Source organism: Numida meleagris, chromosome 1 (assembly GCF_002078875.1).
Source record: "Numida meleagris isolate 19003 breed g44 Domestic line chromosome 1, NumMel1.0, whole genome shotgun sequence".
In the NCBI taxonomy this organism is placed as follows: domain Eukaryota; kingdom Metazoa; phylum Chordata; class Aves; order Galliformes; family Numididae; genus Numida; species Numida meleagris.
Genome location: NC_034409.1, coordinates 42635211 through 42653075, shown reverse-complemented (window position 1 = coordinate 42653075; position 17865 = coordinate 42635211). Strand labels below are relative to the sequence as shown.

At 38.2% G+C, this 17865-nt stretch overlaps 1 long non-coding RNA gene across 1 annotated transcript; it reads left to right on the top strand.

Moving 5' to 3' along the window:
* On the top strand, positions 3688–14104 carry LOC110392313. The gene is made up of 2 exons (XR_002434304.1): positions 3688–3971; positions 12688–14104. It is a non-coding gene; the product is annotated as an uncharacterized LOC110392313 (long non-coding RNA).

Genomic DNA, 17865 nt, shown 5'->3' with positions numbered 1-17865 from the left:
CAAAGCCAGTTTGATCATGTGTTCAGAATAATAAGTGATGTGAACAAATGTTCACCTGGAATGAGTGGACTAAGAAATTCATTTCAGTCTTCAGATATTACTGATTATAATTTGAAACAGAGATCTGGAGGTGAAAATTCTCCTAGAATCACGTAATCTTTTCAGCTCTTTCACATCGGATCTCTTTGAACACTTGTTTTTGAACAGAATTCTCAGTGGCCACATGTTTGCATTTTTAACACTGACTAAATAACTAAATAATTTAATTAAATACGGTATATCATCAGTGAGTGCCACATGGCTCTCTTCTTGTAATATAAAAAAAAGAATATTATTGCTCAATTATCCTCTATTTTTCATATTTACATTAATTTTCCTTCACACAAAATGATATTCTGTCAATAGTAGGCTCAGTGTGAGTCAGTAGTGTTCTCTGGCAGCCAAGATGGCAAACTGCATTTTGGAGTGCATTAAACACAGAATAGAAAACTTGATCAAAATAGGTAATTCTCCCACTAGATTTAACATTGGTATGGCCTCACCTTGATTATTGGTGTCCACAATATTAAAAGGATGTTAAGGTCCTGAAAGCATCCAAATGAGAAAGGAATCTGGAGAAAGGCTGGAGGACACATACTATGAGAAGAGGCTGAGGACATCTGGGTTGCCCATTCTGGAGAAGAGAAGGCTGATGAGACCTCATTGCTCTCTGCAACTCCCTGAGGGGAAGTAGAGAGAGATGTGCCTGTCTCTTTTCCTTATGAACTGACAATAGGACATTCAGGAATGGCACAGATAGGCCCCAGGGGAGGTGATGGGTTGATGACCCAGTTCTGTCAGTATTCTGGAAGAATTTGGATAACTTTTGGCTAGCCCTGAAGAAGTCAGGCAGATGAACTATACGATTTTCGAGGGTCCCTTCCAATTGAATCATTGTATTGTATTGTGTTGCATTCAATTCTGTGCTACTACTTGAATTTTGGGGGATCTAAACAAGTTGCTTCCTTTCCTGATGACTTAACAAAGATTTTCACCACTTGTTTATCTTTCATTTTTAGCATGTCTAGTTCTTCTCATCTTCACATACTTGGGCAATGAACCTTCATCCAAAATTAGTATTTTAATCACTCCATATATGTGTATAAAGCGATTTTAAATTAAATTCAGACTGATCTGATTTGTACCTTAGTAACTGCTACATACATAAGTCACTCCAAAAGTAAAACCTCCTATTTATTTCCCTGGAAACTACAACAGATACAAAGAGCACAATAAAACTATCTGAGAGAGAAATCTCTCAGTGACCAAGCATTATTTTTCAAAATAGTCACCATTTTCACCAGTGATAAACAAGAGCCTGCATTCTGTGCTCATAAAAATCTGCACCAGCAGAGGTGACCCACTGTTTTACAGCTGCTGTGATGGCATTGTTGCTAGGAAAATGTTGCCCATGTAGTCCATTTTTCATTGGCCTAAAAAGATAGAAGTCAGAAGGCGCCCTCTGGACTATATGGTGAGCGTGGTAAGACACCAGCCAAGATTGGCAATGTACTCAACCATCTTCAGATTGGTATGGGATCCGTCATTCTCATGCTTCAAGAGAAAGGTTGTCTTCTTCTCTGGCCTGACTCTGGAATTTCAAGCCTTCAGCTTAGTCCATGTCATGATGTAGCAGTGAGAGTTGATGGCTTGTTCGGGTTCCAGGAAATCCAGAGGGATCATACCTTTCCTATCCCAAAAGACAGTGCATATCACTTTACCTGCTGAGGGCTGCATCTTGAACTTTTCCTTTGATGAGGAATTCATGTCACCACTCCATGTACTGTTATTTTGACTCTGGCTCATAGTGGTGACACCATCTATCATCACTGGTAATGATGCAATCCAGGAAACTGTCACCTTCAGTCTCATATAGGTTCAATAGACCCTGATAAACTTGCATACAGTATTCCTTCTGTTCCTGTATGAGCATTCACGGGACCCACCTGGTGCAAACTTCGCCATATTCCAACATTACCATTATTATTTCCAATGCACTGAAGCATTTAGCTCTGTACACAGTTCTTTGGTTATAATCCACAAATTTGCACATATGAGATGATTGGGATGTTCTACATTTCAAGGTGTGACAGCTGTGCGTGGCTGTCTGGAACATGGCTTGTCTTTCATGTTACTATTACCACTTTGTCACTGTGCTGACATTCACTGTTTTGTCTCCATAAATGTTCAGCAAAAGTTGATAAATGTCATTTTTTCCTCATGGAGGAATTCAGTTACACAACATTTCTTCATACACAATTCCATGTCAGATACTATTTTGTCAGACTGCCCCTCTGTTCCCATATGTCTCACAGCAACAAAATGTAATGGAATACTGGTGGGAAGTTGAACCTCTATTGCCAGATCACCAACATTCATCTCTGATGCCACGGGCCAACAATAAAATAGGAGACGTTATTTTGAGAGCAGCCTTCATATAATAAGGAGGTTCAGTCCTGCTTTTCTAGGTGAGTTGACTGGCATCTGTCACTTATTTTGTCTAGTTCAAATAACTGTTTTATACAAAAACACAGTGATTATTTTGGAGGCAGATAGAGAGTAATAAGACACATTCACTTAAAATGTAAAATTTCCAGATAGTCTGAATTAGGCCTGTTTTTGTGTATAAGACCATGAACATACTGACAGGTGTCAGTGTTTGGTGTCACTTCTGTTTTTTCAGATCATCAAATTGATGTTTGAAGCTGAACAACCTATTAAGGGATTAAGCTGTAAAAAATAAATTTGATTAAAGTTCACATTCAAAGATTATTTTCACAATTATTTCGTACTTGAATAAGAAATGCATCAGTGATATGTTTGTCTTGAACAAACTTGCATAATAGTTGTAATACAAACTTACCACCTCAACAGCATAAAAAATTTTGGTATTTTGATTGAAGAAAACGTATATAAGTGTAGTAGATTTCATACACCTTAGAATATAGATACGTATTGGTCAGAGGATTCAAAATATAAAAAAAAAATTGCTTAAGGTAGGGAGGAAACCATCTCCTTGTTTCCAGCAACAGTAAAACCAACATTTTCTTAGTTATCGTTTTATGATTCTTTTTACCACCTTGTTGGGAAAGATTTTTTGAAGTGGCTCAGGTTCAGTATGTCTCAAAGAAGGTCAGGATTCAATCTCTTCAGGCTGCTAAGCATCGTAACATGAATCAGGTTAGGCTCCCAACTTTTGAGAAAAGAGTGATGTTTATTATGAATTAACAACATCACAAGGACTTGCGCTCAGAGATGTGGTGGAAGCCCCATCTCTGGAGATATTCAAGACAGACTGGACTAGGCTCTAAGCAACCTGATCTAGCTGTGGTTGTCCTTGTTCATTGCAGGGGAATTGGATTAGATGATTGTTAAAGGCCTCTTCAAACTCTGAGTTATGATTCTATTACTTCCTCTTGCTGAGGAAGAAATAGCCTGGTACCTCCTGAAGCACTCAGAAGGGGTTCCTACCTCACGAATACAGCACCTGACCTTGAAAACTCAGACATTTCAGAACACTGACAGCATTTAATTTGTTGGAGGGAGGCTGGTTCCTAGTCTTTTCGCTGAAGCTGCATCCTTATGCAGAAAGTAATTCAATTTTTCATTTAGTTTTTTTTTTTTTAATCAAACAGAACTGAAGGGAAGTCCTTGTGCTGTAGAGAATGTCTTAGGTCATGATTCTGGCTCCTTGAATTTCAGCTTTTTATTGATGTTAAATCTATCTTTATTTCCTTTTAGAATGTTTGTTACATAAACTCAATTATCTGTTGAAGTTTTATTCCATTTCAGATTAGCTGTGCTGTGTGTGCAGAGACTGGAGATATTAGTAGACAGCCAGGCGTAGTGTTACGCAAGTGCGGATGCAGCAGTTTGATGACTGCTGGGACAGTGAAGAAACGCAGAACTGTGCCTGCCAGGTGGAGCTCAAGGTAAGAAGTCTTATGAAAACCAGTTTAGGTCTTTTCACACAGTATTCCAATTACTGTGCCTCCTGGAATCACAATACAGAAATAACTGAATTACTCTTCAAGTAACTGTCTCTGATCTGTTGTGGCTAGATATTAGCTATATCTAGCAAGCCCCCAAGACCCCATCTGACTCTCCACAGTGATGCAAGTGCTCTGACTGCAGAGGAGTTCCCTTGATATAAGATATATAAGCTCCCATTTCAGACACTAGGAAAATATTCCAGCATCCTCTGTTAAATCATTCACTCTTTTCATGATGGTTTCTTCAAAACTTGTCAGGGTTTTTGACAAACTGAAATGCAATATTCCATACCAAATTGATGTGTCATATCAAAATGGTGTGGGTGCACACTGTGTCCAGTGCAGTCTGTGGCTTTGTGCCAACTGTAAGATTGATTTTTTATGACTTAATATGCCGTGTTCTGGCAACATGAAAATTTGTCAGGAATAGTCAGTAGCAGACAGGCAGACATTCTGGGCTAATATTTTACAGTTGGCACTAAAGAGATATATGTTCTATGATCTTAGAGGAGATTTCACTTTCATCTGTCCCTAGTTTATAAACTCTCATTTTACACTGAGAGCATGTGGTTACACAGAACAACAACCCTCAGAAAGCATATTTATCTTTTAATTTATTTGAGAGACGTATAAAACAAAATTTTTACTTTTTATCCATTTATAAAAATCCATTTTTTTAAAAAGCTAACCATTACAGCATTCTATGGCTGAATCTTACTCTAAATAATTTCAGATGGCAGAAGGAGTGACAACACCTGTACACAAACTAAAATAAAACTGAACAATTAGAAAGTGAGTTTTGATGTGGTAAATGAGGCTTCAGTTATTGTGGGCACAGACTCCCATATTTTCTTTATCAGCAGATGCTGATGTTACAAAACCATAACTAGCAATTGAGCACAGATGGTTATCTCTGTTCAGCACAAAAGCTCAGAAGGGAATAGGCACTTAAATAGAGAGACCTCTGTCACCCCTCTCAGCAAGTTTCCTGTTCTGACTTTCAAACAATATGTCTCACAGTTTTCAAGTTGCATGAAATCTGCTCAAACAGAAAAGTAACCTCAGTTGCCATCAGTGCAGACCAGGCAATAAATAATAGCTGATCTCACCTGGCTGAAGCAGAGATTTGTGGCAGCCATTTATTCCTGCAAGTGGATCTGCCTGGGGCCTGAGTTATAATGACTTCCATTAACATGCTGGGCATAGTTTGTTCCCTCTTATCTAGAAGATATTGGATGACAGCAGTGTATATATATATAAAATTTATACTTTCATCACTGATTTCTTTTGTACGCTCTGCAATGCTGGCTGGCTGGCTAAAATAGCAAAATGTTTTAAAGAAATTTCAAATTTCTCAGCTTGAGATAATTAAAAAAATATATTTTGTCATTCTCTGATTTAATTTGCTGGCCATGAAGCAAATGATACTATTGGCAAGAGGGTAAATAAGATGAGTGGGTAAATTTATCATCCTGGTACTCCAGGACAACCAATGAGAGTTGGAGTAAATAATGCACAAATTAAATACGGCTGAACTCCATACACTCTTAATTACATCACCAGCCAGGTTCCCTCTGATCTTGCCCTTTAATGAGGAAATAAAAGTAACTGGAGCTAAAGAGGCGTGTTCAAAAATGTTCTGAAATATTTGGAAACCATTTGTGATTCTCTGACTGGTCTTGATAGACCCATACCTGGAACCATTAGGTGCTGGCCTCCTCCTTGGAGCACTGTACAGTGCAACACTTCTGTGATGTGGATCTCCCTCAGTTCTAGCACAGCTCGTGCTCCAGAGGAGGATGTGTATAACTGGTGAATATAATTTCTATGACTTGGTGATGAATTGCAGGAACAGAGCAGACAATGTGTCCCGATGAGCTTGATGAAGTCCAAGTGCTTATTCAGCCTACCAAAACGTCTTAAGCATATTCACGGGATGAGATATATTATAAATTTATCTCTGAAAATTCCAGTTTATCCTGATCCAGCTTATCCTATCTAGTTTAACCATGGTACATGGGTCAGTGTACCTTAAAAAGGATGCAGTTAGGAAATACAGAACTGTGTGAACATGAAATGTCTACACCCTTTCTGGATTAGTGTCTCAGCAGCTCTGAAATGACGTAGTTTGCACTCACATTTGCTGAATTAAATTTTGACCAGCTTTTCTTAATGCCAAAATTTTTATGTCATCTCTTTAAATGTTCTCTTTTTAAAACTATTGCTTACAATGGCTGAAAAATTATCCCCATATATGAACAGATTGGCAAATATAAAGTACACAGTATGCAAAATGATAGTGGGTGTGTTGCTGGTCTGGCTGTCTCTCCTGCCTGAGAAAATTAGTCATGCTGAAAAACTGGTACAGTTCTATATGATTGCTGTTCATGTATTCAAACTAATTTCAGAAATTGGGATGGAGGAATACTCTGTGGAAGAAGTGTGAATTGAGTATGATAACCAAAGGGGAGTTGTCTCCAGTGATTTCTGCTGTCCACAATAATGTTGGAAGATTTATCTCACTATGAAAGACCATATGTTAACATAGCCTGACTGACATTTAAAACAGGAAGAGTTGCTTGTGTTCCTGGAACATGATGCTTGTAAACCAGTTGTGAAGTGAGTAGTGCTGGGTGGTGACTCTTAAATAGTAATGAAAGCTCTTTGTAATATCTTTTATAATTAACACTTTAAATACTGTGTTACACTAATGTTCTTTCTCATTATTTAAATAGGTCAGTATTAGGTGGAAAGTAGAACAGAGAACTTTGCAAAGCTTGATGAGCTTTGTGGTCCACCATCTTGAATATCCAACTAAAAGCTTCAAGGTTCCTATATCTCACCAACCCACAGATTCTGTGGTACCTTATTTATATTATTTTAAACCTTACTAGCAAAAAGCCCCAGTCTAATTAGATAATTCACATTAGCTAGAGTATTTTCTGCTGTATGTGCTAATATTGCAGTGTCTGTAGAGAACTGGAGGATACACTGAAGGTGTACACAGCTAAGTTCAATGGCTTCCTTCGTCTGTGGGATTTTGATCCTGATCCTCTCCCTTTTTCAGGAATAGTTTCACCTCCAGGTGGTATGTTTTTGTGGTGGGAATGTTCACCTGAGAAGGCTGTGGCTATTCTAAATAACAATATTTTCTTTTGCTAAAAGCATTCCTAATAATAGCTGCTGATTCTGCAACTCCCATTATCTTAGCATGCTGTGCCTTGAGGAAACATGAAAAAAGCAGGAATGGCCAGTCTCATTTTTGAAAGAAGACAATAAAGGACTAGGTTTTGGAGGACAAAATTTCAGCCTGAGGTACCTGAGAACAAAGAGACATCCACCTCCACCACTCTTGTATACAAGTGTAGATTTAAGGCACACAAGGGTTTTTTAGTGATTCCAGTTGAAAGAAGCTAACTGGCATTCCTGCTCTTTGTGTTCTGAGTATTTCATATTCCATTTTAAACCACCTGATTTTCCTCTTACTGTATGCAAAGGTAAAATTTCAAATGTATGACTCTGGATTTCACTCTTTTCTTTCAGCTTTAGCATATTAAAAGCATCAGAACCAAAGGGCTGGTATTGTAAACAAATTATTTAAATAGAGTCTAAATATAGAAAAGTATCTAAATCAATTTGCAGACAGATCAAATGGAGCTTTAATATTTTATTTTTTTTAACTCAACATGAATAATGTACAAGTTATCATACATTAACTATATCAAAGTATCTGACTTTTAAGTCTTGTGGTAAACACAAAATAATACAATTTGACTGAGTTCTGACTGACTTATTTTATGTCTTAAGAACACATATGCAGACAGATAGTATGAAATCAGCCATAATTTGATTGTAAATCTGAGTCCCCGAAAGTTGGTAATTTGCAGCATTAGCCAATTTCAACCAAAGAGAAAAGCTGGCATATTAGTTCTATCTATCTGGTAAGGAAAGTGAATTATTAAAGAAAAAATTCATAATTCTGAGTTTCATGAGAAGGAGACAAAATGATGGAAAAAAAAAAGAAATAGCTGCAGATGGTTGTTTATGCCTTAGGTTTCTATCTTTTATATATCCCCTCTTTATATGTACGATTTAGTTTTCTAGTAGAGAATTTCCCATTTTGTTGCCTCCAGCCTTTATCATTCTGAACTTTTCAATTGCATTTGGAGCTGATTTTATCCTCCTGGACAGTTGCTACCTGCCTAGTTTTTATTTTTCCTGCAGACATTATTTATAGGGAATCATCTGTAAAAGTACCTCCTAGGAATACCTGAAGACCTTGCTGAAGGTAAAGCAAACCATTTGAGGTGGCTTAATTAGTCAAAACACAAAATCCCTAATACACTGTGAAGCCCTTTGTTGGATGTGGCTGGAGGAGATTTTCATTATTAGCAGATAAACAGAAACAGATGTCGTACATAAGTCATAGCTGTTTACAAAGCTTCTCAAATGGAGAAAGATACTATATGAAAAGAGTTGAGAAAATAGTGCAAAACATTTTATTGCTGTTGACTTTATTGATCGCTATTAATAGCAGAGCTGCTGTGCAAATTAAAGGAATAATTGTTGACCTCAGACATGTAAGGAAAGGTTTAAATGGTGGCTTGAAGAAATGAAATAAACTCTCTAAATTACAAGGAGCTGAAATAAACTGAAAAAGTCTAAACATTTGAAACAGTCTCACTGAGACAGTGAAGCAAACATGTTCCACTCTTTTCTTATGGATATAGAAAGATGTCTCAAGCAAAGAATTTTTGCCTGGAGAGAATGGCTGAGACAGTACCTCAGTGTGGGAAGGACTGTACCATGTGCACTTCATCTCTTTTAAGGTTACTTGAATATTACTGCTTTGATGACCTGAAATTAAAGAACATCAATATATAATAACACTAACTATAAAGGCTGCTCTGAAATTAATGCCTCCTATTTTATTATGTGGGCCCATAACATCAGAGGCAGATATTGGTGAAATGGCAGTAGTGATTGAACTTTCCTGCCAATATTCCATTACATTTTATTGCTGTGTGACAGATGGTAGCAGAGGGGCAGTCTGTTATTGAATTCCTTCATGTGGAAAAAATGGCACGCCTAGACATTCATCAATGCTTGCTGAATATCTACAGAGACCAAACAGTGGATATGAGTACAGTGAGGCACTGGGTGGTGCATTTCAGCAGCAGCGACAGTGACATGAACAGCCAAATTCTGGACAACCATGTAGATTTTTGCAAGCACAGCATGCAGACTCTTGTTCATCACTGGCAAAAATGCATAGTTAACAATGGAGACTATGTTGAAATATATGTTTTGTAGCTGAGAATTTGCTCTATCAGCTAGTGTTATTGTGCTCTTTGTAGCTGTTGTAGTTTCCATGGAAATAAATAGGAGGCATTAGTTTCAGAGCAACAAAAATACATATTTATTATAATACTGTTTGAGAATAGGTAACTCACTAGCTCACTACGGAGAAAAAATTGTGAAAATAAATGGGAATTACAAGAACAGAAGGGAGGTTCCCCAGTTACTAGGATGTCAGCCTATGACCTGGGAGACATAAGCTTGATTTCCTGCTTTCTTAGAAGTTTTCAGTAAAATTCTGTTTTTCCCATGCTTTTTCCTTATATATAAAACAGTTACAAAGTTAAATACAGTAATGAAGATAAGTAGAGCACATGCTTTGAAATTATGGAAAGTTTTGTCACTACTTATAATATCAAAAATAACTAAAAATATAGAATAGGTACTCATACCTGCAGCCTGACTATAGCTACTACTTACACAAGCTTTGAGAAATGAAAGTCACTTTCCTAAGTAGGAGTCATCCTAATCACTTCTTTCCTGATTTGATTATGACACAGGGAACATAAAGTACGCTGAGAAAACATTTGTTATGATAACATATAGTACACAAGAAGGAACTGAATGAACAAAAGTGAATTTGGGGCAATTGCAAGGACTGACTCATTTTCCAAAAATATGTCCTTGATATGTGATAAAACCCAACAGATAAATCACAAGTAACTAGAATGACTGCAAACAAAACACAACTATCTTTCACTGCTTCATATAGCAGAAATCAGATATTCGTGGATATTGCTCCACCAAAAGTTTAATCCAACAATTAATTACTAAACTGATGACTTGCAATACTTTACAAGCATCTTAGAGAAAACAAGAATGTAACACACAAACATTAAGTGTATCTCTCAGGGCTTTGTTTTGTTTTGCGCCCCTCTCCCTTTCTCCATTTCTATCTCATTGCCTGTAATCTTACCATGACAACTGTACTTCGTTTCTCCATTATTAAGTTATACTTTGAACTTGTAGTGCTGCATAAAGCATTACTACTGATCAAAGGATTGTTCAAACCTGAAATGGTATCTCAGAAAAAAAGAAAGAGAATTGTTTTAAGTATAGACATGAAAGCACAGGGAAAAATAATGTACATTCATATCAAGCAGTATCATGCAAGTATTAGAATATAAGTATTAGCTTGTTGTTGAACATTGGGGACCAATTGGTGAATCATTTGGAGGGAATTAAGAAAACAAGAAAAGAAAATCCCATATTTAAAATAACTGAGATAATATGGCTTGAGGTTAGTGCTGTACTTATAGAACTCACAAAGCTGAAAACTCTGTTACATGTACATCAGAATCAGTCTCTAGTCATGATATCAGTAAAACCTTTTCTCTCATTTTCAGTAATTCAGTGTTTTTCTTTTCCATTTCTCTACTTTGCAGTTGTGTTTAACTGTTATCCATGAAAGTTATGTGGTATGTTCTCTTTGACTGTTATTTTAACTTTTGTAGCTTTTGAGACTTTAAATAAGCACTATAAATTAAAAGAGAGTTGTGGTGTGCTTATTAAGAAATACTCTAATATGACATTTGACCAACTTGAATATCATCTAGAATGAAATGACTGGCATGGTGGACAAGGGGAGAACGGTAGATATTATCTACCTTGACTTCAGTAAGGTATTCAACACTGTCTTGCTTAAGATCCTTTTAGAAGAGCTGATGAAGTATGGACTAGATGAGCAGACAGTGAAGGACTGAAAGCTGACTAAATGGCCAGGCTCAGAGGATGGTGATCTGTGGTAGTAGGTCTACTTAGAGGCCCGTAACTAGCAGTGTACCTTAGGGGTAAATACTGGTGCCTGTTCTGTTCAGCATCGTCATTTATAACCTGGATAACAGGACAGAGGGCATCCTCAGCAAGTCTGAAGGTGATACAAAAAATGGGGAGTGCTGCCATTCAGAGGGACCTAGACAAGTTGGAGATGTGGGCTAATAGAAACCTCATTAAGTTCAACAAGGAGAACTGCAAAGTTCTGCAAATGAATACAAATAGCCCCATGCACCAATATAAGCTGGAAATTATAGAATATTAGAATAGCTCAGTTGAGAGGGACCTTCAAAGGTAATTGTGTACAACCGCTTGACTTCTTCAGGGCTAACTAAAAGTTAAAGCATGTTAATGAAGGCATTGTCCAAATGTCTCTTGAACATTGACAGGCATGGGGCACAAACAACCTCACTAGAAAGCCTGTTCCAGTGTTTGACCACCCTCAAAGCAAAGAAATATTTCCTTATATACAGTCTGAACTTTCTTTGGCACAGCTTTGTGCAGTTCCCCCACATCCTGCCATCAGTTCCCAGGAGCAAATCTGGCACCTCCCTCTGCGCTTCCCCTCCCCAGGAAGACATAGATTTTAACTGTCAAAACTCCCCCCGACAAGATAAACCAAGTGTGTTCAGCTTCTTCTCAAAGGACATGCCTTCTAGTCATGTTACCAGCTTTGTTGCCCCTCTCTGGATGTTTTCAATTACCTTAACATCCTTTTTAAATTGTGGAGCCCAGACCTACATCCAAGGTGAGGTTGCACCAACAATAAATACAGGAAGAGAGTCACCTCTTTTGACCTGCTGGCTGTGCAGTGTTTAATGCATCCTAACATGAGGTTTGTTCTCTTTGCTGCTAGGGCACACTGCTGGCTCATGCTGAGCCTGCTGTCATCAGTATCCCCAGGTCTCTTTCGGCTGAGCTGCTCTCCAACCACCCATCTCCCAGTCTGTGTCTGTATCCAGTATTACTCCATCCAATGTATGGCACCCAGCATTTACCTGTGTTGAACTTCATGATGTTGCTAATCACCCAGTGTTCCAGTCTACCCATATCCCTCTGCACGGCCTCTCGTCCCTGCCAGGAGTTAACAACAGCTCCCAGTTTAATAACATCAGCAAACTTGCTGAGGATGCATTCCGATCCTGCACATAGATCATTGGTAAAAAAAGTGAACAGAACTGGTCCTAGCTAAGCCCTGGGAAACATGCTGGTGACCATCTGCCAGCCAGATGTGATTCCATTCACCACTCTTTCAAGCACCATCATTGAGCCAGTTCATCACCCAGTGTGGCATGAACCTGTTTTTCTCAGTTGGATAATTTGTCCAAAAGGATGCTGTGAGGGATGATATCAAAGACCTCGCTGAAATCCAGAAAGATAACAGCCACCCCCTCCCTTTATCCACAATGCTGAGATCATATTACGAAGGCAGGACTTTTCCTTGACGAACCCATGCTGGCTTATAATTTTGCTCCTTTAGTGCCTATCAACATCCTTTTCAACATCAGGACAATTTTCTCCATAGGTTTTCCACGGACTGAGTGGCAGAGAAACAGAGCGACACAGCCCGCAGCCCGCCTCGCCCTGCCCGGGTGGCGACGCTCCGTTCTCTGGCGCCCCCCAGGGGCGAGCTCCGCGCGGCTCAGAGCTATTGGTCTCCTGCTGGACAGAGCCTACGGGGCCCACGGACTGAGAGCATCGGATCTTAAAACCCCCCTCAGACAACTCGTGCGACCTCGTGAGCCCCGCACTATTCTCAGCAGGCAGCAACTCACACTGCCGCTGTTGGCCTTGTAAAAGCTGACCAACTGGAAAGCAGCTTTGCAGAGAAGGAGCTGTGGGTCCTGGTGAACATCAAGTTGAGCGCAAGCCAGCAGTGTGCCCTTGCCACAAAGAAGGCAGATGGGCTGCATTTGGAAAAATATTGCCAGCAGGTTGAAGGAGGTGATCCTTCCCCTGTGCTCAAAATTGGTGACGTCCAACCTGTGTCCAGTTCTGGGATTCTCAGCATAGGAGAGGATGGACATACTGTAAAGAGTCCCATGAAGAGCCACTAAAATGGTTAAGGGGTTGGAGCATCTTTCAGAAGAGGAAAGGCTGAAAGAAATGGGACTCTTCACCCTGGCAAAGAGAAGGCTCACAGGGGATTTCATCAGTGTATACCAATATCTGAAGGGCGAGGGCAAAGGTGATGCTCACCGGCAGAACAAGAGGCAATGGGTACAAACTGAAACATGTAAGTTTCTGCCTTCAACATCAGGAGGGTCCCTGTGAACTGGAACAGGTAGTCCTGAGAGGTGGTGGAGTCTCTGTCCTTGGAGATAGTCAATGTTTGTCTCAGCATGGTCCTGGACAACTGACTCTAGGTGTCCCTTCTTGAGCAGGGGGTTTGAATAAGATGACCTCCAGGAGGTCCCTTCCAGCCTCAACCATTCTGACATTCTGTGATTTTGGTCTGATAGGTATCAGGTTTTGAGTCAGGGTTCAAGACTACCATCTTTTACTGTTAGTTCTTCAACTAGCATATTGTGTCACTCTCACGAACATAACTGAACTTCTTTTCTCATCTCTATATTAGATTTTCATATTAGATTTTCAAGCCAGGACTACCTATGGACTGTCCAGGTTAATGTCTAAGCAGTGTCATTACTATTTAGTGTAGGTAATGGTTACAAAAAACTAGTAACTGAAAGCCAGTGTGTAAACTTAAGTAGGCAGAATATGACTGCCTGTGTTGTCTCATGGTTCTTTCAGAATTGATCAACCTATGAATTATATTCTTTGTAAGAAAAATGACACAAATGGAAATAATATAACACTTAGAATCAAACCGTATTAAAATTGTAAGATGGGAAAACTACAAAATATCTACTGATGTAATGCTTGTCACTGAGTGTCTTCCTTTCATGGACAGTGGATTCCGAATAAACTATAGAAAAATATATGACATTCCTTGTTTTTCACCAGAGAGGTTCACACTTTTCCCCTTTTTCTATTTTTTTTCCTCTTACATAAACAAAAAGCTCAGAATACTCTTAAAGCTAATCATCCATTCTATCAGGTCACTTCTCACGCTACAGACTTGGAGTGAGTTTGAGTTTTACTCACTTTGAACAAATGTCACTCTTGTATGTGCCTGCTCATGTTAGCACAGTGTAAGTATATATAAGGGCAATGTATATTTTAAAAGTTTATTATTAGCTTGACTTGATTAAAAAGTACAAAGCAAGATTGTTGTTGATACATGTCCATTACCTTTATAAAAAAAATTCAAGTATTTAGCTTAAAGTTTTTTTTTATCCTGAGTATCCTAATGTTTTTTATTAAATAACAGACTTCAAATATAACATTGTTCTAGTCTGGTAGTAGCTTTTTTTCTGTGCATCTAGATGCTTTCTCATGGAATATGAAACTGCTGCTTTTGATCTCTTACTCTCTTAGCTGTCAATTCTCTGCTCTGCTGTTTAGTATCATAATCTGAGTTACCCCAGAAAATGACCAGGGAGAGCTGGCAGATGGCAAGCTGGACCTGAGCCAGCAATGTACCCTCACAGCCCAGAAAGCCAACTGTATCCTGGGCTGCATCAAAAGAAGTGTGGCCAGCAGGTCGAGGGAGGGCCCCTCTACTGTGTACTAATGAGGCTTCCCCTGGAGTACTGCATCCAAATGTGGAGCCCTCAGTGCAGGAGAGACATGGACCTGTTGGAGCACATTCATAGGAGGGCCACAGAAATGATCCAAGGCATGGAACACTTCTACTGTGAGAACAGGCTGAGAGAGCCGGAGCTGTTCAGCCCGGAGAAGAGAAGGCTTCGGGAAGACCTGAGAGCGGCCTTTCAGTATGTAAAGAGAGGCTATAAGAAAGAAGGGGTAGACTCTTTAGCAGGGCCAGTGATGATAGGACAAAGGGAAACGGTTTCAGACTTAAAGAGGGTAGATTTAAGTTGGGTATAAGGAGAAAGTCTTCTACAGTGAGGGTGGTGAGGCACTGAAACAGCCTGCCCAGAGATGTGGTGGATGCCTCGTCCTTGGAGGCATTCAAGGAGATACTGGACCAGGCTCTGAGCAAAATGATCTAGCTGAGGATGTCTCTCTTCACTGAAGGAGAGTTAGACTAGATGACTTTAAAGGTCTCTTCCAACTGGGAGGATTCCATGATTCTATGTTCACCTTCAATTATCAGGAAGGGGATTCTGCAGGTGTCTGCAGATGTGTAGATGTATTTGTGTCCAGGTATGAAATTCTAGGTTTTAGAAAAAAGATGGAAGATGTGACCACTTAAAACAAGTGCTAGATCACTGGGATAGAGTTTGAAAACATGTGCTGTCAGGAAAAATGATAGAATTCAAGACCTTTTTTTCCTGTCTCTTTATAAAACAGTCATATATCTGTCACTTTTTTTCCTGTAAGGTATCTATTTCACTCTATAGAATATTTAAAATGCTCAGACTGGGCAGAGACTGCAGACACACTGATGTCACTTGGCTCCATCTCCATCTTTAATTTTCTTTTCTCACCTCACTAACCCAACACCTAGGATCAGCAATGATTTTTTTCCTTGCAGTATATTCTGACAGAGGATCTATTTCAGTGATGTTAGTCACAAATTACTTTTAACTGTAGCTTCTAGTTCAATTAAGTGAAATAAACTTATTTTGGCTAATTATGTATTCATCTGTGCTAGTAAACTTGCCAAATTTGTTGACAGGAGAGAACACAGAGACACTAGAATAGAGAGCAAAATACCAAATTGTGCATCATACACTACTTCACTTGGAATCATAAACATAAAACATGGGAATAAACAGTTCTGTAGTTGGTCTGAATTTTGACCATATTGTAGTTTTTGTTCATGAAAGCAAACATTTGCGCATTTAAATTAGAAAAAACATATGCTAAACAAAAAAATCAGGTTGCCACTTTTCAGAAGCATACACTTTAATGAAAATTTGATTATGAAACTTCCCTATTTTGATCTTGAGAATTTAACTAATTAATATTACTAATTAAGTTAATAATAAAGTATCAAAATCAGACACTTCAATTCATACCCATTGGCGTAATATCGGGCTCACTTTTTAACTTAATGCAACCAAGTTTACTTTTGATTTTTTGTTTCTTTATTTGAACAGGAGGTTCTTTTCATTAACAAATTTGCAAAAGACTCTTTTAAAGTCTTTTTAAGCCTGTCAATAAGCATATTATTTTATTATGTGTTCATTGATCACCTGATATCTAAACTGGAGAATTCTGAAAAGCAAATCAGATGTAGACAATTAGAGCCAGTTTCCCCCCTGTGAGAGTTTCCAAGACAACTAGACAAGGGAAGCTCTGATATACTTTTAGGTGCTTCAGATGGCTCAAACTGCAAGGAGAAATTGAATTACTTGTCCACAGTAGAAGGAATGGAATGTAACAGAAAATGAACCAGAAACTCCAGTGTTTTCAGGAAAGTTATAGCAGTAAAATTGTTCAACACTGTTTAGCTGCTCAAGCTGTAAGTATGTAGCTTTTCATGAGGGCACCAGTCTTAGAATAAGCTTTTTCCTTCACTATAATTAAAAAAATGCCCTCTAGTGTGGCTTAAAATAACCTGAAGTGTTGCATTTAAAAGAAAAAAAGCCTTTCAATATTAAATCATGCAAATACATCCATTTATTTTCAGTTATTAACTGAATAATTACAGCTACCTAAGGAACAAAAATTGAAACTGAAGTAGGAAAAACATTTTTTTCTGCTTAAAACACAAGAATATGCCTAGGTATGATTGAAATCTAAATACTGATGTAATAAAAATATATTTTTTAAACAAACTGTTTTCCTCTAGCACTAACTTTATGTCTATGATGATGTTCCGCATAGGAGGATTAGAACATAAAAAAATATTCTGGAATAACTAATGATTAAGTTTGATGTCAAAAGCTAGCTTTTTTATATCTAAACTATCATTTTTTTTTCTCATTTGGAAATCTGTCAGCTAGTACATGTGTCAGCCATTCTATGTGTTGTTGGGTAGGAGGTTAGCTTACATGCAGAGATACTGAGAAAGCAAGCATCACTTCTTCATTTTCTGGAAATGTTGGAAATCTGGATTTTTCTCATTAAAAAAAATTGATGTATGTCTGCAAAATATTTCTGGTTTGATAGAATTCTATATTTTTACCACAGTTTCCTTCCACAGTATGCTCCAAATGATTTTAAGTAGGCATTACATTTGACTTTATGGAAGCAAACTTTTTTTTTTCCTTATGTGTGATAATATTAGTTGACCTGAAAATGTCAGCTTAAAAGTAGGAGAAGTTATGTTGCCTGTGTGATAAGTGTATGAGCAGCTGGCAAAAACTTGTTCTAATCAGATGCAAGCAGGTAACTCTCATATTTGGGAAAGTGCCCATTTTTAATTTAAATATTCAGAACTTTTGAAATATGATCTGAAATGCTTCCAAAGTGAACTCTGAAGCAAACAACGAGCCTCACCGACAATCCTCAAAAATTCTGGAGAGCAATCAAACATTCCTGAGTATAATTTTATTTATGCTTCAGTTGGAATGAAGTGATAAGATTCAACAGAAAAAACATATGCTTTAAACTTTTTTTAAAGATCTAAATGTTGATCTCATTTCATTCTTGGAAACAATGAGGCTCAAAGCCTCTTAAAATAAACTCTTAAAATAGTTTCCTCTACTAACCCACTAGAATATCC